General features: G+C 49.5%; 1 pseudogene; it reads left to right on the top strand.

Annotated features, from left to right (window-relative positions):
* Window positions 1–17600: 17600 nt before the first annotated feature.
* LOC139702152 (endonuclease V-like) lies at window positions 17601–20777 on the top strand (annotated as a pseudogene).
* The last annotated feature ends 3965 nt before the right edge of the window (window positions 20778–24742 follow it).

Here is a 24742-nt window from a genome sequence, read left to right on the forward strand (position 1 = left end):
AAAATGCGATATATATATATATATATATATATATATATATATATATATATAATATACACATAGTACATATATACACATAGTACATATATACAGTCAGCCTTAAAGAAGAACGAAATTATGGCATTGAAAGTAAATTAAATGGGCTGGAGAATATCATGCTAAGTGAAATAAGCCAATCCCCCACCCCGCAACAGGCCAAATATTTTCTCTGATATGAGAATGCTAATTCACTATAAGGGGGGTGTGGGCTAAGGAAGAATAGAGGTACTTTGGGTTAGACAGAGGGGAGTGAAGGGAGGGAAGGGGAAATGAGGATAATAGAATGAATTAGACATTATTACCCTATATGCATATATGATTACATGACTGGTGTGATTCTACATCATGTACAACTAAAAGAATGAGAAGTTGTACTCCATTTATGTATAGTGTGTCAAAATGCATTCTACTGTCATGTATAACTAATTCAAACAAAATTTTAAGCCATTTAAAAAGAACAAAATAAAAAGGAAATAAAAAGGTGGAGGGAAATATCTAAAGTGTTAAAAACCAATCAATAATTATGAATCTAGTGAAAATTATCCTTTAAAAATGAGGGACAAAGACTTGTTGAAACATAAATTGAGAAAATTTGTCATAGCTCTACCTTGCAAGAAATTTTAAGAAATTTTTTGGAAGGAAGTAAAATTAATAAGAAACCTAATATAAACATAAATAAGGGATTATTTATATATTTACATCAGATGAATAATAAATAAAGGTAAAATAAAATCTTCATTTTTCTTATTCTATACAATCAAATATGAGAATATTAATTGAATTTCATTGGGCAATAATAATTCAAGGATAAGTGAAATGAATGACATCAATGTTATAAATTAGGAGAGAAAGAAACTGGAAATAATCTGTTACAAGGTAACTGCACAAATCATTAAGATAAAATCCACTGAAAGTGGATTTTGAATTGTGTGTGTGTGCACATGGGTGCGTGTACCATGCTAACACTAATCTATTTATACGTATGCATCTAACATCAAGGCATTAGAATGTGTAAGGAAAAACTTATATAACTGCAAGCAGAAATAGGGGAGTACATTATTTTACTTGGCAAACTCAACATACTTTGTGAGTAATTGACAAAACTAGTATCAAACCAAATAGTACCATATTGTTATGGTTTAGATATGAGGTGCCTCCCCAAAGTGCAATGCAAGAATTTTCAAAGATGCATTGATTAGATAATGAGATCTTTAGACTAATTAGTAGATTAATCCACTGACAATGGTTAACTGGATGGTAACTGAAACCAGGAAGGGTGTAGCCGAAGGAAGGTCATTTGAGGTATGACTTTTTGACAAAGGATTTGTCTACAGCTTGCCGATGTCCTGAATTTAAAGGTGTTGGACTAATTAATCTGTGGAGGAAATTTCAAGGCAGCACAGCATTGAGGCAGAAGTATATATGTTGCCGATGGCTTTTAGCCAAGTTTACTATGCTAATCAGGAGCAGAAAACAGAGAAGAAATATTTGAAAAATTTGCAGTGTGGCCAGAAAAGGAACAGTAAAACTGGTACTAAGGAGGTTGTGGTTTAAAGAGACACTACAGCCACTAAAGAGAAGCTAAGTACTTTAACTAGAAACAATAAGATGGCCTGAGAACATACCAGGAATTGTCAAGACCACACATATCTCAGGTTCAAGAGTGTAAAAGTAAAAATTCCTTGCTGCAAATAAACTACTTCTGAGCATTTGGTCCCACAATTATGCATGTATACTCTGAGTCCTAAAATTGACAATTTGTTTATTGGAGGGAGTGGGGGAGCCTCCAAAACTTTAGATTGCTTTATTCTTGCACAGAACATCTTTTATAGTGCAGTGTGAGGTTAAATATTTAACTGTGGCACAACATATTGAAAACAACTAATTGTTTGCTAGTACTAAGAAAACATCACATAAAATGCCAGGAAACATACAACCTAAAATACATATTAGGTAGTACAGTTGGGGCCTTATTTTTCTTCTTATTCAGAGTCATCGTGCTCATCAAGAATTAGCCGAGTATGAGGAGTTATTGCTGTCCTGCCCTGTTCAGTATCTCTGCATTCAGATTCTTCAGGGTACACTCCCTGTGACTTCAGAAGATTGGGCCTCACCACCATGGGTGCACTCTGCTTTCACAGGGGATCTAGGGAGTTTTTTTCACTGTGCTAAGCTACCCAGACACTTAGAGATGGCTGCAAATGTGGCCCAGGAGCCTTGGCTACAGCTCAAAATGGTGGCAGACCTTGGAATCAAACCCATAGTGTTGGTGCTGAAGGTCTGCAGGATGCTGGAATTAGGGGGTCATGGAGGCTTCCATTGAGATTTCAAAGAAAGGTATGAGAAATCAGGCAAAGTGTAGAAGGGTCGAAATCCCTGCAGGCAGCGCCTGAGAGGATGATGCATGAAGATATGTGAAGGAAGCCAGAGCTCAAATGAGACCCCCAAGATTAAAAGATGCCAGTAATATGGAGTATCTACAAAGGAAAGCTGCAGGAATCAAGCAGAGGCAAGATGAGAGAGACCATGTGAACTGCAACAAGAAATGCCACAGAGATGGAGCTACACAATCTCTTTGGACAGAACATCAGGGTATCATGTGCTTCACTGGACATAGAGCTACAGGACTTGTTTGCCCAGCTGGAATTCATTCTTGCTTTCCTTGGTCCCGTCCATGTTTGCACACCTGGAATAAATATCGCTTGGTCTTGGTGTAGAATTGCTATTATGTTTTGCTAGATTCTGTTTGCTAATACTTTGTTGAAGAATTTTTTAAATCTATGTTCATAAAAGATACTGGTCAGCACATATTTTTTCTGTTTATGTCTTTATCTTATTTTGGCATTATAGCCCCTTGAGATGATTTGGGAAATTTTCTGTATTCATCCATTTTCTGGGAGAGATTTGTAGATAATTGTTTATTAATTTTTATTAATTTTTTTGTAGAATTCACAATGAAATATTTTGTCTGGTGCTTTCTTTATTGGAAGACTGTTTATTATTCACCTGTTTCCTTTCTAGATATAGACCTACTCAATAAATTCTGTTTCTGCTTTTGTGAATGCTATAGACTGAATTTGTATCCCTTCAAGATGTATTAGTTGAACATAATTTCCTATGTGATGGTACTAAGAGGTGGGACTTTTGAGAGATGGTTATATTCTGAAGATGGAGCCTCATGAATTTGTTTAAGGCTTTGATTAAAGAGGCCATGGGTGTCCTTCCCTGCTTCTGCCATGTGAGAACCAGCAAGAAGAAATCCTTATATTCCAGGAAGTGGATCCTTAATTCAAACTGCTGACATCTTGAATTAATTTTGAACCTCCTCAATCTCCAGGAGAATAAGAAATAAGTTTCTGTGTCAATTCAAAGTAATATAAAGCCACTTGGTTTACAGTATTCTGTTAGAGTGGCATGAATATATTAAGACATTGAGTTCTGGTAGTTTGCATCTTGCAAGGAATATGTCCATTTTCAAATCATAAGCATACATAGTTTTTTCCTAATATTCTTTTGTTAACCTTTTAATGCTCATGACATCAGTGGTGATAAACATCTGTTATTTCTGATATTAGTAATTTTTAAAATCTTTTATGTCTGGTTCCTCACTTCTCTTTCCTCCTTTCCTACCTCATTTTTTTCCCTCTTTCCTGTTTCTCTTTCTATTACCTTGGTTTGGGTTTTATTAATTGTATTGATCTTTTCAAAAAATTACTTTGGATTTCATTGACTTTTTGGTGTTGATTTTTTTGAAACTTCATTGATTTTTATTATAATTTTTATTTATTTTTCTGCTTTATTTAGGCTCTTTCTCTATTTTCCTAAGGTGGATGCTTAAATTATTGATGTTATAACTTTTTAAAAAATGTATGCATCCAGTGCTAAAATCTTCATTCTAAGTACTGCTTTCTCTATATCCCTCAAATTTTGTTTTAATTTTCAATAATTCTGAATTTCTCTTGAGACAGGATCATGTGCTATTTATAAATATATTGTTCAATCTTTGATATTTTGGGAATTTTGGTGTATTATTCTGTTATATGTTTCTACTTTATTCCATGTTGTCTAAGGGCATATTTTGTATGATAATTATTCTTTTAATTTGTTCAGTTATGTTTTGTATCCTAGTATGTGTTCTATCTTGATTAACATTCTATATGCACTTAAGAAGAATGTGAATTGTGCTGTTGTTGGATGAAGTGTTGTATAGATGCAAACTTAATCTAAAGTTTGTATAGAAAGGAAAAACACCCATGCTAGTCAACAGTACTAGAGATGAAGAAAAAAGTTGTAGACTTGCAAATTGATCTATAGAACAGAATAGAGACTTTCTCCTTTCAATGAATATTTTCTCAGCCTATATCTTAGATCTAATTTTTATTACATTTTATTATTAACATTGTTTGAATGAGCAGTTATAATTATGAATATTTATGGAGAACCATGTGATTTTTTTAATATATGTATACAATGTGGAATTATTAAAAAGTCAAGCTCATTAACATATCTGACTAGTCCTTTCCTGATCTATGTTATTTTTGTGGTGAAACATTTTAAAATTACTTTTATTTTGAAATATATAAATATATAATAAGGGTCTCATTTTATTCTTTTATACATGTTACTCAGTCTTCTCAACAGCATTTGTTAAAAAGGATGTCTTTTCTTTAACATACACTTTTGACATCTTGTCAAGGACCAGATGATTATGCATGTGTGGATTTATCTCTGCATCTTCTATGATATTCCACTGGTGGATGTGTCTGTTTTAATGCCAGAATCTGGTAACAATTATTTTACTCTTTACTTCTATGAGTTAAACTTGAAGACCTAAATTTAAGCTTAAAACTCTATAAGACATTTATAAAATAACATGAGAAAGTATTTAGATAATCTTGCACTTGATGGTGTTCTTTTAATTGAATCTCAAAATCCATGAAAGAAAGTACTGGTAAATTGGGACTTTGATAAAATTAAAAACTTTTAAGAACCTGGGAGGCTGGGCACATAAGTTCAGGAGTTTAAGACAAGCTTGGGCAACATAGAGAGATCTGATCATAAATAATCCATCAGTCAATCCATCAATAACTTATGATCTGAAAAAGAAAGTGTTAAGAGAATGAAGAAACAAACCACAGAATGGGAGAAGATATTTGCAAAACAAATATCTTTTATTTATTTATTTTTGTCATGTCCAGTTTTATTTCCTGTGCATTATTTGCATCTCATTGGGATTTTGTATTTAAAACAAAGACAGTGAATTCCTCAGTGCTTATCACTGAAGCACTTATTTTTGTCCTCCCAGATTTCCTGTGGTGTATAGGCCACTGCTTTGAAGCAGGCTCCTGTGAGTAGCGAACCTTTTCAAAGACAGAGAACCTTCCAAATGTAGGGGTCAGAACTAGGTCTACACTTGGTGGCTCCCACTTTGTCTCTTTTGCACCAGAGCACTGCCCTCAAAGGGGGTGCTAACTCCATTTCAGGATGAGGAGAAAGAGAAAACCTAAATGACTCCACACAGACTGAACCCAGGCTTCAAGTCCAGCATGGCCAACCTCCACTTTTAACACTCCACCAACTGACCCATGCTGGGCCCAATCCGCATCAGGGCTGTCCTTCCCTGCTTTGCTCCTAAGGACCAGGCTCAGTGCCTAACAAAACAAAAGCCTCTACTGCCCAGTGTGAGGGAAGCTGTCTTCCTCCAGGGAGAGCCCTTCTCCACTTGACCCCCAAGCCATGCATAGTACTGACCCACCTCCTGGGCCTTCCCAGGACAAATCTCCACTTCTTACCCCTTCCTTAAGAAGCAGGGCTCTGGGACACCCCTCCCTTGGAGGGTTTCTAGCCTCTAGGTCCCTAATCTACAACATCAAGGACACTGGGCCCTTGGTTTGGGAGGCAGTTGGGGGGGGTGGGACTTTGGTCAGGTGTCCCAGCACCATGCCTGAGTCAGGTGGAACTGAGGTGCAGACTGCTGGCCCTGGAGGTGACAGAGTCTGTCCAGGACCAGAGTCCAAGGATGCCTCATCCCAGGATCTAATTATCAACCACTTGGCCAGAACAAGCCAGGGATCCTCCTGGGCACTCATGAACTTAGGCCTTAGAGGAGTTCCCTGACAGTGCAGCAGAAATTACCCTGCCATGGCTCTGTGGCAATGTCATACTCTGGAAAATTAAAAAAAAAAAAAAAAAAAAAAAGACAACAACCAGCAAACGGGAGGCTGAGTCACAGCAGGCAGAGGCTTATGGCCCATGGTCAGTGGCTGGGGGTGGGAGCCAGCCTTAGTATAAGAGGATGGGAAGTGGGGAAAGGGGCCCTCCTGCCATGCTCCCCTGGACTTCTGGAGGCAGCAGGCAGACTGTCCAGAGAATGTGGGCTTTTCTAGCCAGGTGTTTCATATATACACACCTCCAGCTGCCCAGAAGCTGACCAGAACCTGGGTTCACAGCACAGCTCAGCACTAAGCAGCCCCAGGGCCTGGGCCAGCCACTCAGGCCTTTTTCATCTCAGTCTCCTGTCTAATGTGACAGGGGCTGCTCCTGGACTCTGGTCCAGAACCAGAGTCCAAGGATGCCTCTGCTGGTTACAGGAGGCTGAAAGCCTGGGAATCCAAGTCTAGTACACTAGGACTGAGTACAGGCTATGCTGCTATGTATTCTGTCACCAAGGAGAAGCCTCCTGGCCTGGGTGGGCACTACTCAAGAGCAGAGATTCTTGGGGGTGCCCATGGGGCCTTCCTTCCTTTGCCAGGCCTTCCCAACCAAAGCAAGGCTTTGGTGACTGGGTTATTTCTTCAGTGACATTCAACACCACCTTCTTCCTTGGGGCCCAGTGTCTCTGAGGTGTTCTGGGTCCAGTGGACTAGGTTTTGAGGGCAGCCAAGGCAGGCAGGGTCTCCTACTTCAATCAGATTCCTGCCCAGGAGCCTGGCCAGACCCCTCAATGTGTGGCTCCTGCTGCAATCTAGGTGGTTGAGGAAAGCTGGTAAGAGGTCTTGCTCCTCAAGGGGACCTCACTGATAGCCATCCCAAACTCTATGGAGACTAAACCTCCGAGTGCAGGGTGGAGTCCCTGCCCATGTACCCTAGGGGAGTCTGGTAGGGTGTAGCATGGCAGGTGGGTCCCTGTCCCCTCTCCCCATCACCTCCTGGCAAGAGTCCCCTGCAGATAGCAGGCCTTTGTGTGCTGAGGAAGCCCCTGTCCTGCTAAGCTCATGGCTCAGGAAATGAAGGCAACTAAAGACATCAAACACTCTCTGAGGAACTGAGAGGGAAGGGACTTGCCTACAGCTACGCAGCTAGGCATGACAGGGGCATGCCAACCCTGAACTACAGAGTCCTGCACCCTCTCTGAGGCTGGGCCCAAGCTCCCTGAGCCCCGTGTTCAGGATCTGGCTCCTGGGTCCTGCCCCAACCCTGGAGCCCATGTGATCCCAGGCCCCTCCCTCTGATGTGGTCCCTGCTCCTCCACCAGTGGGTGCCTGTGCCTCCTTCCCCACACTCCCTGCAGGAAGGGGTTCCTGTGGCACCCGTTCTCCTGCACACACTTAGTTCACTGGCAGCCATCTGCCCCGAGACAAATGGGGACACACGCTGCATTAGCAATTGGCAGCATCCTCGGAACCCTATCCTGCCACCCCGGAGGTATCATATGTCAGTGTCATGAAAAGACATGAGACTGGGAGATTGGGAAGTGGCAGCTGCCAGTCACTTTCTGAGTAGACCAGGGTGGGGGTATCTACTGCACCAGAGGGCATGCAGCAGCTCCACCATGATCAATGTCAGGGGTAGGGCATGTGAGGATATAGTCACTGGTCCTCATCTGGGGGACACATCCAGCAGAGTCTCCCAGAGCATGAGTGTTACTGGTCCAAAGGGCCAGAGTTAAGCCTGGCACTTGGTCTCTGCCCACCAAGTGCCAGCTGACCAGCCCACAGAAATGCACCCTGGTCCCTGGTTCTGACATAAGAATGTTCCACTGGGCTTCACCAGGTGGGGGACCCAAGCCACACAATGGGAGGTGGAGAGGAAACCAAGTTCAGTAAGTGCCTGCTGGGGGACCCTGTTCATGTCCACAGCACTCCTTAGAACTGGGCTTAGCATCCCCATCCTAAGAGGAGAAAACAAGGCTCTTAAAGATTTTCAGAAGCTGATTCAGTCCTACAGCAGCAGAGGACAGACCCTGCTCTGGTTTGCCAGTGTGTGACACCTGGTTCAGGCACAGTGCCCAGGGTAGCCTGTCTCTGAGCCAAGCCAGGACTTCTCTGCACCTCATGGCCTACCCACCCCCATGCCACCATGTCCCTGGGCCCAGCTCCTCCTTTCCTCCTGCTCTGCCCTCCTCCCTGCCCTGAAGATGCTGTCTGCCACCCTTGATTCCTACAGAGCTAAAAACACCACTTGCCTGCACAGCTGTCTCTGCACTGCTGTGTCCCTTGTCAACCCCTCTCTTGGCCACTCTTCATTTGGAATGAATGAAGGGACTGAGGCAGCATAGGCCAGAGTGTGTGCCCAGGGCTCGTGGCAGTGGTAGAGGGAGGAGTGAGGCCCACCCCCACTGGGCCCCTCAGGCCCTTCCCTCTTCCCCTTCCCTGGTAGCGGCTGAAGCCAGATACCACTGAGCCATATCCCCAGCCCTTTTTTATATTTTATTTACCGCTAAGGCCTGATTAAGTTTGCTGAGCCTGTCTTTGAATTCACAATCCTTCTGCCTCAGCCTCCTGAGCCTTATAGGTGTGTGCCACTGTGCCCAGCGATATCAGTGTATTGAAAGCTGCTCTTGGGGAAGGCTCAGGGCAGAAGGAAGGACAGGCAGCACCCACCCCTCCTGGGATTCCATCCCTTTCCACACTTTATCCAGTGGCAGGTGGCTGGACAAGAGGAACTTGTCATCTCCCTGGTGCCAACACCAGGCCAGTCACCCAGGGAGAGGGGTTTGTGGTCAGGTCACAGCAGTGATGTCATTAGAGTGCTTCATCTGCTTTGATTCCTGCATGACTAGCATCCAAAGAAGCAGCTGTCCTGGTGTGTGTGCAAGAAAGCAGATCCTACTGAAAACACTAGTCTGCCCTATTTACCATGTGTGACAGTCAGTGTCCCTTGGGATGGCATTTACCTGGACATTCTGGTCTGGGCTTAATGTGGCTTGGGAATAGACCAGGACATTTCAGGGACATGGTTTCTCACCATTCTCTATTTCTTTAAGGACAGCACACCTCCCTCCTCTTCTCCATTGTTGGCCACATTCTTCCATCTTGATCTGGAACTGGGGAAACAGGGCCCACAGGTCTGGCAGCCAGCCCCGCCTACCCTCTGTCAACTCCACTCTGGGAGCCTGGAGTCTGAGGGGAAAACTGGTAAATGAAAGACGGGGCATGAGGCAGGCTGCAGGTGGGACACCCACTGTGCCCTTCCTCTCAGTTGCCTCTTCAAACCCATGCCAAGAGAGGAAGTGGCCAGATGGGGTGGGGGAAGGGCTGCCTTCCCACAGTGGAGAGGAGGCTTGAGGCTGTGTCTCTGGGTGAGGGTGGCAGGAGCATCCCTGGCTCTCTGGCAGTGAGCATGGGACCTCAACTGCCTTCCCTTTTGGCATCCTCTGGACCCTAGCTGCCCATGCCTACCCTTGGCCTCATTCTTGGCTGAGGACAGACTTGTGGGTGCTGAAACATGGCCACACCAGCATGAACCCCTTCTGTGGCCCACTATGGCTGGTGGAGCACCAGTTAAAAATGAACCCTGAAAAAAAAAGACAGAGTAGGTGGAGGCAGGTTTATATTCAAAGGAGTGGACTGAGCAAGAGAGCTGTGGTGTTCACACAGCTTTGGGTCCATGGTGCATGTGAAACCGAATCCTCTTCATGTGCTCTAGGAGGGTGATCGCAGGCACATTCTGGTCCTGGAGCTGGCCTTTGGAAGGTCTGTATTATTGAGACAATGTGGTCACACCCACTAACCAATTCTGAAGAAGGTGGCCTGCCACTGGCCATGTTGGGTGTTTCAATGGGCATGTCCAGGGTCCTCCTCTATGTTCCAATGGGCCTCTACCTGAGGTTGGGTGGGTGAGGTCCTCAGCTGGGATAGAAAGCCAGCAGCCCAAGTGTTCGTGGCACCCAGTTTACTCTTGCCCTAGCTCTATTGCTCCTAGGAGCCTCCAAGTCTATCCTGGGGCCTTTGCTGGGGTCCTTAGGGGTCGGTAGGCTCTCCTAGGCCTCTTTGGGGGCATGCTTTTAGACCCTGTGCCTTCTGGCTCTTGGTAATGGCAGGAGAAAGGGCTACCATCAAATGCCAGAGCCAGCCCAGGAGACCTTATGAGGTCCCTGGAAGGCCTGAGGATGGGCCTGGCTAGAGCTTGATAGGCCCACCCTGCACTTGGGTTGGCCAGACCTGACTGTGAATCTGGGCAGTCTCAGGGGCCCATCTCGCAGTTCTCCAAGCAGCTTAATAAGGCCGAGGAACAGTCACCAGGAAATGAGGGCAGTGGGGAAATGAGCACAGAGGATACACAGGTCTTGAATGACTTGTACCATCCGGCCCTAGACAGTCTTCCCTCAGGGAGTGAGGAGTTCCAGAAACAGGGTCTAGACCCCAGGCTGCCACTGTGGCCTGTACTGCTGCTTATCAACACCCTGGGCCTCACCTTCCTCAATCATACAGTGCGACCCAATACCTGCCTCCTGGTAAAACTGCCATCAGGCTTTGCTAACCCATTGACAGTCATTAAACAGGCCTGCTTTGTGACACCTAGGACAAGAACTACTGTGCTGCCTCACAGGTGAGGAAAAGAGGGCCAGCATGCATGTGATGGCTGTGAAGGGTCTCCAGAGGCCACACCCTTTCTGTGGAACCCAGGCTGGGGTCCCTTGAAGATAAAATAGGCCATGAGAAGCTGGAGTAGCCCTGCTGGGGGACAGGACTTGGGCCAGATGTTTCTAGAGAGTTCCCACCAAGCCAGGAGTCCATCTCACTCTCCTCCCACTTCAGGACGTCTCCTGTGTTCCCTGCCAGTCATGAGCCACAACACTGCAGCAGGGCGAGGCTGGGCCTCTGGAAGCAGCCACCTATGGGCAGCTTAAACGTCCCCTGGTGCTCACCTCTCTTGCCCTGGTCCAGATGGCCTGGAGTGTCCCAGAATCCTGCAAATGTTCTTGAGAGTGGATGTCAGCCTAGAGGAGACAGAACTCGGTGACATGTGCTGGCTGGTTCTGAGCCAGACTCTGGACAAACTCTACCTGCCCCACAGCCTGGGGAAGCCCTCACACCTCCCACAGAAAGTCCTCCTCAGGCCCAGACTTCCAGATATTAGGAACAACCACCACTGGTGTGCGGGTGACAGGGATGCCAAGAATCTCAGTGTTAAGGTCCTGACATGAAGGAAGAGGGTCCTAAGATCCTCCCCACATGAGCAACTCTGCCTGGCTTCACTGGGGACTTCACTCTCTTCGAAGGACTCCCAGCAGAGCTAGTCTGACCTTCCAACTAGTGTTGCTTGTGCCTCCTGCCATCTCTAGAAAGTTCAGCAAGGTTACCTTTTACCACAGTGAAAGAGGGCTTGTGGGTTGCAGGTGGAGATTGGGACAACCCAGGTGGGGAGGAATATGAAACAGGGCAGAGTCCCAAGTGGGACCCTGGCTTCAAGAAGCACCCCGATCCTGGCTCAGATTGGTTTAGCTGACCTCTGGGGTCTCGTGACTCATGGGCATGAGCAGCTAATCCCCAGATGGCTCCTGCTTCAGTTAGTGAGAAAGTAGCTGGGGTGGGTGGTGGCTGTCTGGCAGGCAGCAGTCCAGCGTGGCAGGAGCACTTGCACCTGGCACTGGCAGAGCAGCAGCATCTATGACCAGGGGCCCACCAGAGAAATGGGAGGGAGACCCAACTCCAAGACCCTCTCTCACACTATCTAGGAGGGCTGAGAGGCCAGCGGGCCCAGGAAGAAAATGTCAAGCCTGTAGGACCCTCACCCATTCCAGCAGGTGGCTTGTCTCTGAAGCGTGGGTTCAGGACTTGGTGGGCTCTTCTTCAGCTCAAGGCACAAGACCCTGCTGATTTCTAGGTGGTCAAAGGCCATCTCATGTGGCTGACCTGCAAGAACAGGAGGCTGCTCTGTGGTAAGCTGAGAAGAGGACAGAGGCCTGCCCAGCAGGTCTGGGAGAGCACAGCCCAGAGTTCTGGAGCTGAGGGCCTCAGAGAATCTCCTTGTTTTTTTTTTTTTTTTTTTTTTTTTTTTTCTCATTATGCCACTGGGAAAGAATGGAAGAGGAAAGTCCTCTTAGGGCTGACGACACACTCAGGTTTGGCATCCCATGTGCTGAAGACTCCAGCAACACCCTGGATGGGGAGAGAGCAAGGCTTTTGCTGGTGGACACCCACAAGCCCACTCATCCACCACCTCTTGGCACATCTGCCCCAGGAGCCTGGACCTGGTGGTATGCAGGCTTCTGCTGCCACCTGGAGGCCATTCTGCACACCTGCAACCAGGCCAAAGCAGGACTGAGACCCACTCAAGTGTGCGTAGCCTGTGGCCCCTCTGCTGGGTGGCTACCTCCATCAGCCCAGCACAGGCTATAGGAAAGCAGGAAACATCAGACAGCAGGGAGGCTTCTGGGCCCTCTGCCCCACCTCTCAGCAGTCTCCAGGGCTGGGCTGAGGAAGGCAGGGCCTCGGGTACAGACCATGCCCCCAGCTCCTCCCTAAGGCCCAAGGTCCTCATAGCACGCAGGGAGCTGCTGCCTGAAGAAGGCAGATCTGAAGCCCCGCACACAGGCTCTGAGTTGCTGCAGTGAGATCTGCAATCTGAAAGCTTAAGACACAAACTGGCTCCTGGTTTTACAGCTCCCTGCTCTGGCTGAGCTGCCTGAGCACATCAAACTCCTACCTGCCCTGGGGCTTTTGCAAATACTGTTCCTGAGCCAGGATTTCTCTCTTCCTGAGGATGGCTTCTCATGGATTTTCACCTTATAGCTTCTGTGAAACACATACTAGTATGTGACTGGTGTCCTCTCATCATGACTGTGAAGGTGAGCTGTGGGCATCATGTGCTCAGCTGCAGGCTGAGTTCTAACACAGCTGAGCCAACTGGCTCACCAAAGTGCTGATCCCCTGACCTGAGCACCAGTTTAGGTGCTGGGTACCTGGCATAGCAACACCCTGGAGTTCCTGATGCCAGCATGGGCCTTCCTCAGCACTCGCCCCCAGTGTTTCTGCAAAGGTCTCCAGCTGAGGGCTGCTCCTGACTGGGGACTGGTGGAGCACTCTGCCATTAGAGCTGACATCAAATGATCCTCCAGACAACCTGGTACCCAGGTGCAGGAGGCTCAAGTAAGGGAGAAGCTGAATATTAGGCTAAGTAGCTTCTGAGGCACAGGCAGGAAATCTCAGGTAGAATCCTAGGAACTCTGCATCCTTCTGTCTACCCTCCTGCCTCCAGGGCCCAATATGTCCACACCAGGTTCCCCAGCAAGGGGCTCATGGACTTACCCTCAGCCCAGGGCCATCTTGTCATTAAACCACTGCTCTGTGACTCCAGCTCATCTGACAAATGGTAAGAAGTAGAGGAGATGTGCTGGACCCTGCCTGGCACAAGGACTCTGGGATCCAGAACCTGTAGCAGCATTGGATCAGGCACACAGCTGCCTCCAGGTTCATCCTGTGGCCCATGGAGATGTAGAGAGAGGCTTGTTGCTGTGGCTATGGCTCTTCAGAGCCTACAGAATGGAAAGGAGGTCAGAGATGAAGGAACACATGCCCCGAGGTCCAGACCAGCCACAGGGAGGCTCTGATGAGGTCCTTGGTGGTAGCAGGGAGTTCTTGGACTCCCAGCCCTTAGGCTCCTTCCCAGTGCCTGTTCCTGGGCAGAGTGAGCGAGTGCTGGCATCAAAGGGTCTGAGGTGCATGCGTGCAAGTGCATGCAGTGCCTCTGACCTGGCAGAGTAGAGTGAAGACCCAGGCCAGTCATCATTCCCAGGACAGTTCCAGAACCTCCTGTCAGAAGATGCATCTCCCTCAGCCTGCAGGAGCTGAATCTGGAAAATGGGGAGAAAACTTGTAAAAACCATATTTTCTTAGTGAAGGGCTGAGGCAAGCCCCTTCCTCTTTAAAACCCAGTCACAAGCCAGGAATGGGAAGGGACCTATCCTGGATGATAATGTACCTAAGCAAAGCCATCTGCTCAGACAGCCCTGAGTGTGCCCAAGGCCCCCATCTGACCTGACAACAGGGGCTTTGAGATGGGCAGCAGCTCACTTGGGACCACAGCACTGGTAAGTAGAGGAGTGGGCCAGGGCACACAGGACCACCCTGGCAGCAGGCTGTGACCAGGACTCAGCTACTAGCTTCCTTCTGCTTCCTCCCTACTGGGAACTTGGACATGTGTGGGTCACCTCCACACTTTCCTCTGGAGGGGAGAGGATGGGCCCAGTGTGGGTCACATTGGCCTGGGAAGGGTCTGGACCCCCATGTCCTTCACAGATGTTTATGGAGTGAGTGCTCCACACAGGTGCCTCTGCCGGAGGAAAGGACAGATGGGGTCTTTGCTCTCAGAATGTGCTGTGCAATAGAAAAGCCAAAGTGTTAATGTCACCTCCCCAGTGCATGCTGTGGGGCCAGAGGAGGGAGATGCAGGGGTGAGAAAGGGTATGGATGCAGTCACAGGCAGGAGCAGTGGTCCAAAGCCTGACACCTGGGATGGCATGGGGGTGACTGGGGGACATAACCTACAATAATCTACATGAGTTCAGCAGCACCACAGAGGTGGAGATGAAAGAGGCAATCATAGCACAGGGAGGAGTCAGGGGCCCCAGGGGTTGCAAGCCACAGGCTGGGATGCACCACCCAGGGCTACATGGAGAGAGGCACCCAGAGAACACCAGATGTGCTTTACTCCAGGCCAGGATCCAGGGACACAGAAGTGTCTGGGAGGTAGCTGACCTGTCCTTCCCCCCAGGACCGTTCCAGGCAGCTGCTGGCCGAGCCCAGGCTGTCCAGGCCTCATTACCTTCTCCTTGTGCAGGGCGCTCTTCTCCAGCATGTCTACCTGCAGGAGTTTCTTGGCCACTCCAGTGCAGGGCAGCTTTGTGAGGACACCAATGTAGCAGGCCACCCCAAAGCTTGGCAGTGGGCAGAGGAGGGTGAACTGGGGCAGTGGGGTTGGGCAGCAGTAAGCCATGCAGCCTGGAGGTGAGCCCAGGATGAGGGCTGAACAAAGTCTCACCATCTGCAGACCAGCAGAGCACTCAGGGCCCAGACTCCAAGACCCTCTGTGCCCTGACTTCATGGGTGAGGTTGGGGCAGGCCCAGCAGCCTAATTAGCACAGTCACACTATGTCACCCTGTTCTTCCTTTCATTTTATGGCAATTTCCTTCTTTCTCTCTCCACTTTGCTGTTGCCCTCAGGCCTATGCATATGTTCCCATGGCCTGGGTGCCCATGCCCAGGAGCAGCCTGCTGGTCCCACCACTAGCATCCAGGTCAGCATGAATTTACCCTTTGGCTTTGGCCCCATAGGGTCCAAGAGCAGTGGCCAGGATGACCATCAACCTCAGCCCTCCTGGGACAAGGTCCCTGCATCATGCAGAATCACTGGCTCTGGGACAGGAGTCCCCTTGTTAGACCACGACACAAGAAAAGACCACTGACACCAATTAAAATCAAAGTAAAGCAAGCTTATTATTTCAACCGGCTGGCCTGCCTCTCCCAACAATCATGGGAGCCAGGGACAGCAGCTAAGCTTTCTAGAAGCCCAGCTTTATAGCCCAGAAAGTTACACAGAAGGATGTTCGAGGATCTTACAGATAACAAAATTATGACAAGCATAACACAAAGGCTAGTTCATATTTTTTACTGGCCCTGACATCAGAATTTATGAAGGAAGGCCATTAGAGCTTCAGAGAGGGTCATTATCTGGCCAGGGAAAGCCAAGATTTATGAGACACCATTAAATTTCAGAGAGGGTTGTTATCTGGTCAGGGAAAACCAGGCATGGGTGAGTTCAAGGCATGGGCAGGCATTCCAAGCAGCTTTACAACATCAAATTATGGCCAGTTTGTATAGATATCCTAATATTTTTTCAGAAAACAGAAATGAATCCTTTGTAACTGTGACAAGCTTGATCCTGATCTAAAGAGAGAATTTGGCAAGGTATATCACTCCCTGGAGGCTGGATTGGCAACTGAAAAAAAAACACCTAAGAGAACTGACTTCTCTGTTAGCCTGCAGACTGACTTGTCTCTTAGCCTTTTCATCAGTAAATTGGCAAGAAACTTAGCTGCAAATGACCCAAAGTGGGGAGGGTCCACTCATATGGTAGACCAGAGAAACTGATTCTTAGTGAACCCAAACAGGCTGACTGCCGAAGACTACAGATGATTTTCCACAGGGACACAAGGGGCATCCTGGGTCCCCATAGGATGATGGTGACTGCTTAGAATTTCTCCACATAAGCTCCAAAAAACAGAGAGCAAGAAAGGAAAGCCCCTCTCATTTCCCATGCCCATGACATAAGAGAAGCCTATTACAGATGTCACTGTGGGGAATGAAACAGACCAGGCTGCAAAGTAGCTCCAGCCATTGAGACTAATGAAAAGACAGAGTTAAGAGCCCCACCCTCATGTGCTCTAGGCAGAGGTTGACCTATATGCTCTAGAGCAGAGGTTGACCTATATGCTCTACAGTTATAACCAGCCACCCTCTTCCACTGTGGGGCAGGGTCTTTTGGGTTTGAAACAGTCTCTTTGCCAGAGAAGTCCTAAGAAAAGGAGCTGAACTTTAAAAGCTCTCTGGGTTGTTCCCAGTTATTCCAGAAAGCCCGGGCCATCTGGACTCTCTGTCCTCCACATCTACACCTCCTAGCAACATGTGCAAACTCTTCCGAGTCAATTCGTCTGCTGTTCTTGTGGCTCCACACCAATATGCACTCCCTTCCTCCCTCAGTGTCTCTAAGTGCTCTGTCCCTGGAAACCCCTATTCTCTCAGATTTCCTAGCTCTGAGGGCATGCCCACCTTTATAAATGATTAGAGGTCTCTTCATAAAGCCAGTGTGGTTACCTCACTGTCACAGCCTCCAGGAGACCCGGCTTTCCCCATCTCTCTCAGTGTCCACATGATGTTGCCTTCATGCTAGTGCCTTCCTGTGCCTTGTCTTTGAGCCTCCGGTGGCCTGTGCAAGTGGTGGAGGAGTCAGTGTTGACTTACAAGAAGTCCAGGAGGGAAGGGGCAAGCAGGGGTGAGGCTAACCGCCACCTTTAGAAGAGCTCCTAAGAAAAGGGGTTGGGGATCCTCACACACACCAGGTCCCAGGTGGGCACCTTTGAACTGAGATCATACTCAATCCCCAACACCATTTTTGGGGAAGGTTATCTTGTCACTTCCTTCAAATCTTTTGCCTTGCATGACCCACCTATGGGTGAGGCAGAGAAGGAAGCCGTGGGTGGGGCAGAGATGGGAGGTTGGTTGTTGGCAGTGAGCAACAGGGCAGAGAAAATGGAGGCAGGAAGCAGGTGGCCTTAGGCACCTGCTGGCCTGCATGCCTGGTGGCAGGTGGTGTATGAAGAGAGCTGAATGGGTAGCCTCATGGCCTTTCAAGAGTTGCCCTTCCTGGTGGATTTGGTGCAATGGCTACAGAGAAGGAGCCAGGCCTCATGCCCCAGGCAGGTGCCTCATCTCAGGGCAGAAAAGTGGCCCCTCTGCTTCTGCATAGTCAAAGGGGGAAGCCCCTGGGAGTCACCAACACCCATAGCCAGAAAAGAAGAGAATTTTCTAAAAAGCTGAACCCCTGTGGCAGTTCCTCTTCCTGCTGCCCCAAGGACACCCCATACTGAGGAGTGAAGATCAGCTTAGCTGACTGACTCCCCTGTGGCTCTGTAGGTCCTCCTTATGGATGGAAATTTGGTGCTCCACCACCAAGGTAATCATGTTCCCAAAAGAGGTCAGGGTGGGTGCTGAGAAGGACCAGAGAGGGCACTTCCAACCCCACGGCAAGAGCATCTGCTGCCAGCAGGGCTTTGATGGCTCCTTTCTGGACTCGTTTTCACCATAAGGCCATGAGACACAGGACAGATCCCCCACCCAGAGAAGAGCCCCCCTTTTATGCCACCTTTACTGCTTACCCTCTCTTCTCCACAGCAGCCCTACACTGGCCCATCTCCAGGACCATGGTCCAGTGCAACCTGGCCACTGTGAAAAGTCACAGGGCCTAAGCTCAGGGAGCCCCACCCTCACCAACATCCCTGAGCTGGACAGTCAGGCCTCTGTCCATAATCAGACAGGAGTGCCATTTCCTGTGGATGCCGGGACCTTGTCCCAGGAGGGTGCTGAGGTTGATGGTCATCCTGGCCACTACCCTTGGACCCCATGGCCCCAAAGCCAAAGGGTAAACTCATGTTGACCTGGATGCTAGTGCTGGGACCAGCAGGCTGCTCCTGGGCCTGGGCACCCAGGCCATGGAAACAAATGCATAGGACTGAGGGCAGCAGCAAAGGGGAGAGGAAGAGGGAAATTGCCATAAAATGAAAGGAAGAACAGGGTGAAGTGTTGTGAGCATGCTAATTGGGCTACTACTGGACCTGTAAAGGCAGAAGGCATCCTCTGCACCATCCTCACCAATGAAGTCAGGACAGAGAGGGTCTTGGAGTCTGGTCTCTGAGTGCTCTGCTCCTCTGCAGATGGTGAGATTCTGTTCATCCCTCATCCTGTGCCCATCTGCAGGCTGCATAGCTTACTGTTGGCCAACCCCACTGCCCCAGTTCACCCTCCTCTGCCCCAGTTCACCCTCCTCTGCCCACTGCCAACCTTTGGGGTGACCTATTACTTTGGCGTCCTCATAGAGCTGCTCTGCATTGAAGTGGCCAAGAAACTCCTGCATGTAGATGGGCTGGAGAAAAATACCTGCACAAAAGGAAGGTAAAGAGGCCTGGACAGCCTGGGTTCAGCCAGCATGTGCCTGGAATGGCCCTGGGGATGGGAAGGATGGGTCAGCTACCTCCTGCATACTCCTGTGTCCCTGGATCCAGCCTGGAGTAAAGCACACCTGGTATTCTCTGGGTGCCTCCCTCCATGAGGCCCTGGGTGGTACATCGAAGCCTTTAGCTTGCAACCCCTGGGGCTCCTGGACTCCTTCCCCTGTTGTGATTATCTCTTCCACCTCCACCTCTGTAGTTTACTGTAGGTTATGTTCTCCAGTCACCCCCATGCCATCCCAGCTGCCTGTCCCCCTGGAGTGCTCACGTAGCTCAGCCTCCAGACCCTGCTCATGGGGCTGCCTGTGCTTTGGATTGCTGCTCCTGCCTGTGACTGCATTCATGCCCTTTCTCACCCCTGCATCTCCCTCCTCTGGCCCTGCAGTCTGAACTGGGGAGGTGACATTAACACTTTGGCTCTTCCATTGGGCAGCAAATTCCAAGAGCAGAGACCCCATCTGTCCTTTCCTCCAGCTCAGGCACCTATGTGGTGCACTCACTCTGTAAACATCAGTAGAGGGTGTGGAGGTCCAGACTCTACCCAGGCCAATGTGACCCACTCTGGGCCCACCATCTCCCCTCCAAAGGAAAGTATGGAGGTGACCCACACATGCCCAATTTCCTAGTAGGAGAGGAAGCAGAAGGAAGGTAGAAGCTCATTCCTGGCCACAGCCTATTGCCCAGTGGTCCTGTGTGTCCTAGCCCACTCCTCTACTTACCAGTGCTGTGTTCCCTGGTGAGCTGCTGCCCATCTCAAAGCCCCTGTTGTGAGGTCAGATGGGGGCCTTAGGCACACTCAGGGCTATCTTAGCAGATGGCTTTGCTTAGGTACAGCATCCATCCAAGATAGAGCCCTTTTCTTTCCTGGCTAGTGACTGGGTTTTTAAGAGGAAGAGGCTCACATCAGCCCTTCACCAAGAAAATATGTTTTTTGAAAGTTTTCTCCCCATTTTCTAGATTCAGCTTCTGTGGACTGGAGGAGATGCATTCCCTCTCTCAGGAGACTCTCGGACTGTCTTGGGAATGGTGACTGTCCTGGACCTTCACCCTACTCTGCCAGGTCAGAGGCAGTGCATGCACTCGCACACATGCACCTCAGACGCTCTGCTGTCAGCACTTGCCCACTGTTCCTGGGGACAGGCACTGGGAGGGAGCCTAAGGGCTAGGAGTCCAAGAGTTCCCTGCTGCCACCCAGGACTTCATCAGAGCCTTTAGCCCCTGTGGCTGGCCTGGACCCAAGGGCATGTGTCCCATACCTCCCTGACCTATTTTCATGCTATAGGCCCTGAAGAGACACAGCCATAGCACCAAGCCTTTTTACATCTCTGTGGGCCACAAGATGAGCCTGGAGACAGCCATGAACCTAACCTAATGCTGCTGCAGGTTCCAGATCCCAGAGCCCTTGCAACAGGTGGGGTCCAGCACATGCTCCTATACTTCTCACCATTTGTCAGCTCAATTGGGGTCACAGAGCAGTGGTTTGAGGGTTCATTTTTAACTAGTGCCCCACCAGCCACAGTGAGTGAAGTCTTCAGAAAAGCCAGGCAGAGCTGCTCATGTGGAGAGGACCCTAGGACCCTCTTCCTCTGTTTCAGAGCCTCAACACTGAGGTTCTTGGCATCTTTGTCATGCACACACCAGTGGCTGCTGTTCCTAATATCTGGAAAGCTGGGCCTGAGGTGTGAGGGCTTCCCAGACTGTTGGGCAGGAAGGGTGTGTCCAGAGTCTGGCTCAGAATCGCCCATCACATCTTACTGAGCTCTGTCTCCTTCAGGCTGACATCCGCTCTTGAACACTTTTGCAGAACTCTGTCACTTCAGGCCATCTGCACCAAGGCAGGAGAGGTGAGCACCAGAGAAGCTCAGGCCACTCACAGGTGGCTGCTTTCAGTGGCCAGCCTCTTTCTGCTGCAGTGTTGTGGCTCTGAATTGGCCAGAAATACAGGAGAGGTCTCTGAAAGGGGAGGAGAGTGAGATAGACTCCTGGATTGGTAGGAACTCTCTGGAAATAACTGACCCAAGGCTTGCCTCCCAGCAGGGTTATTCCAGCTTCTTCTCATGGTCCACTTTACCTTCGAGGGACCCTGGCCTGGGTTCCACAGAAATGATACGGCCTCTGGTAGCTCTTCACAACTAGCTCCATCCCATGCAGCCTGGCCCTCTTTTCCTCACCTGTGAGGCAGCACAGTAGTTCTGGTCCCAGGTGTCACAACACAGTCCTGTTGTGAGGACTGTAGATGGGCTAGCAAAGCCTGATGGCAGCCTCACCAGGAGGGAGGTATTGGACTAGATGCAGCCCAGATGCCAGGCCCCTCACTCAAGCCAGTGTGCATTGAGTGTTGAGGACCCCCTTGGGGTGGGTTTACAGCAGCTTCTGAGAAAACTGACCACCATCTCTCACTTAGAACCTGTTTTCCCCAGCAGTTTTGGTGGGCATTATATGTACAAATACATATGAAGTCTCTTGGACATGCAGGAAATTCCCAGTAAGTGAAGAATGGATGAGCAGGAGTCTAGTCCCAGTCTGGGCCCAGGAACAAGATGGTAGGCAGAGGGTTGCACCTGCCCACTGAGCACCTGAGCATGGGTCAGCCCCATATCCAGGTCCCCCATTGGAATCCTCTCAAGGGTGTGAAGAGAACAGGGCCATAGTGAAAGCACCCAGAGCTCTCCCCCTAAAATTTTATGTCACTTCCTCAAGCAGACCTGAGAAAAGCTCTCCAGGGGACACATGACTGCCATAGGCTTGGGCAGGCATTGCACACATGGAGAGCTAGGGAAAGGGTGGCATTCTCACCCAAGCTTTGAGACCACTTCCCATTGAGGATGGGAAACACTTGCTTGTCCCTTAAGTAGAGAAGGCACCTAAGTTGGCAGCAGATGGGGCAGAGCCAGGTGGGGAGGTATAGGGGTTCCAGGGGACATGATCAGGGAGCAACTAGTTGCAAAAGACACTATCAGTGTCCAGATTCCTGTCTGTCTCCCCCTGGGTGGGAAAACTGTCATCTCAGTCCACCCACCTGCTGGGGTGGGCCTGAGCTGGTGCCCAAAACCCCTGCCAGAGTGCCCCAGGCTATCAGGGTCCCCAGGAGGCACAGCCCTGGCCAGCTGCCCATCACACCCCACACAAACTTCACACACACACACACACACACACACACACACACGCACACACACACACACACACACAAACACACTGTACTCCCTGGCACTCCCATGGAAGCCCAGACGGGAAAGCTTGCAGGTGGCCCCACCAGTTGCCTTTCTAACTTCTTCCAGATTTGGACAGACCTCCATCAGGACCATGGGTCAGGGAAATTGGAAGCACAGGGTTGAAGCTGAGAATACCTGGCTGGGATCTGATGGCTTCTCTCTAATAAACTGGGCACAACTCAGACATCAGGTGGGAATGATTATTGTCTCACCTTCCCTGGGACTGAAAAGACTCCAGGAGGGGAGGAATCTAAGGGTTGGCTCAGGCCTGAAACATGGTGACCAACAGTGAGGAAGGCTGTTTGGAGAAGCAAGGCTCACAGAGGCCACAGGTGTTGGCTTTCTAGCTAGCAGGAAACAGGTGGGAACTGTAGGGCAGACCACTCCCCTGGGGCTGTGGGAGCAGCACTCAGGGGTCTAAGCTCTTTGCTACAGAGCCTTATAGGCCACCATGAGCTAAGTGGTTTTAGGGGCTAAGAATATTATTGCAACTCTTATAAATTCAAGTCAGATCCAAATAGACTTTCCAGTTCACCTGCTGGCCTCTGTGCTTCTTCCCAGTCCCCCAACCTGCCTAGGAACTGGGAGGGAGTGACTTCCAGCAGTGGATTGGCTGGCTTCTAGGTTTCACCTAGAACCCCTCAGGGCTCTTCTATGACCTCAGGAACTCCAGCCAGAGCTGGAGTGGCCTGTATGATCTGCCCAAGGCCAGCTTTAGTCTACCCCACCCCCAGACACTGGGCTGCTTGAGAGGGTCAATCTGGGCCCCTTGGCCCCTTCCTCAACATCTCACTAGAGCCATGGGCCTCCTGGATCCAAACCTGCAGGGCCTCAAGGCCAGCTCAGGCTGCAGGGGAGCCAGTCTTCCCCTTAGATCCCTAGCACACTCCCCCAGGGGGTTGTTCTCCTGCCTCCTCAGAAAAGCGCCTGAAGGCCTTTGCCTGGAGCTCCTGGCCCTGGTGGAGACAGCTGTGTACAGGTTCTAATTCAGGCTTCTGCTCTGTGTGCTGGGATAAGTCACTTCACCTCTCTGTGCCTCTTCCCCCATCAGTGGGATGGTAGGATCAGTGTCTTCAGAATAAGCTGTGTGTTTGGGGGGCAAGAGGGGGGTGTCTGCACTTTCCCCACCAGATACAGTGCCCAGCTGCAGACACCCCTCTCTTGCCCAAGGAAGCCCAGTCTCTGGTCCCTCAGAAAGGAGAGGAACTTGGGGCACCACCAGGGGCCTGTGTGGGATGGGGGCTCATGGACCTGGCCCACCTGCCCCAGCAGCAACCCAAGCAGCCCAGCGGTTCCCACTGCACTCCCCTGGCCAGGCACCTGGTGGAGTTTTGTCAATTACTAATGACAGCAGAGGTGGCTGCACTGGCATGTGGGTGAGTGGCAGGTGGGTGGTGGGCGAGGAGTGTGGAAGGATGGCACAGCCTGATCCCTGCCTCCCAGCCAGGGGACCAAGCCTCTCAGCTTCTGACACCAGAGGCCAGTGTGGGCTGGTGGTGAGGTCCTGCTTGCCTAGCTGGCTTCCTCCCTTTCTTAGGCTCCTCCCCACCTTGCAGAGGGCAGCCTAGGTAGTGGCAGGCCAGGGGATCAAGTTGAGGGCCAGGACAGAGCAGAAAGACCAAGGGCACCTGCAGGAGGGGAAGGAGGACACTGGGAAGCCCAGACCCAGGAAAAGGCCTGGCTGTCTGCGCTCCTGCCCAGGCTGCAGGGAGCTGGGCATGGAAGGCAGCTTGGGTGCTTTGGGTTTTGTTTTTGGTGATTTAAATTTCCTTTGTGTTTTGTTCTAAACAAAGTGATAAATGTGCACAGTTTGGATAATCAGATAGTTCTGTAGGGCTTGGGATGGAACCCATCTCCTCTTCTGTAGCTCCCTACTTTCTCCATCCTCCTCCTGGTATTTAGACTGGTTCTTTTAATATTTACTTCTCAATAGCAATGTTGCTTCTGCTTTTTCCTTTTCTTTTCAGATTTAGAAATTACCCATCAACATTCCTCTGTAGAGAGTCAAAGTTTGTTCTCTCATGGAGGCCAGATGCACACACATGTCTGATTCCTCCCATCCTCATGAATCAGGATTCAGTGTGTAAAAGATGTTTTTTGCATACATTGGTCACTGCTGAGTAATGTGTTGTAATTAATCTCTGTACAACTTCTTCTTTTATTTTTTACTTAATAATTGACTCATTGGGGGTGGTTATTCTCCATGTGTCCATTACTTATTTATCCCCAAACCCTGCCAGGGAATATGAATCATTTTTTTTTTTTGTACTGAAAATATCAGGCCATCTATGTGCTTATTTTTTCCTGGATCCTGTGATAGCCAGCCTCCAAGATGGCCCAGTGATCTGCCCTCCAGGAACTTGTGTCCCTGTCCTGCTGCATGACACAGGATGGGTCTATATGACCAACAGAGGATGGCAGAAGCCATGGCTCTCTCCCTGGCTCCAGGTTTAGGTTACACAGCATACTGTATCTCTTGTCTTGGTGGTGATCATTTCTCTCTCTCTCTCTCTCTCTCTCTCTCTCTCTCTCTCTCTTTCTCTCT

Source organism: Marmota flaviventris, chromosome 16, assembly GCF_047511675.1.
Source record: "Marmota flaviventris isolate mMarFla1 chromosome 16, mMarFla1.hap1, whole genome shotgun sequence".
In the NCBI taxonomy this organism is placed as follows: domain Eukaryota; kingdom Metazoa; phylum Chordata; class Mammalia; order Rodentia; family Sciuridae; genus Marmota; species Marmota flaviventris.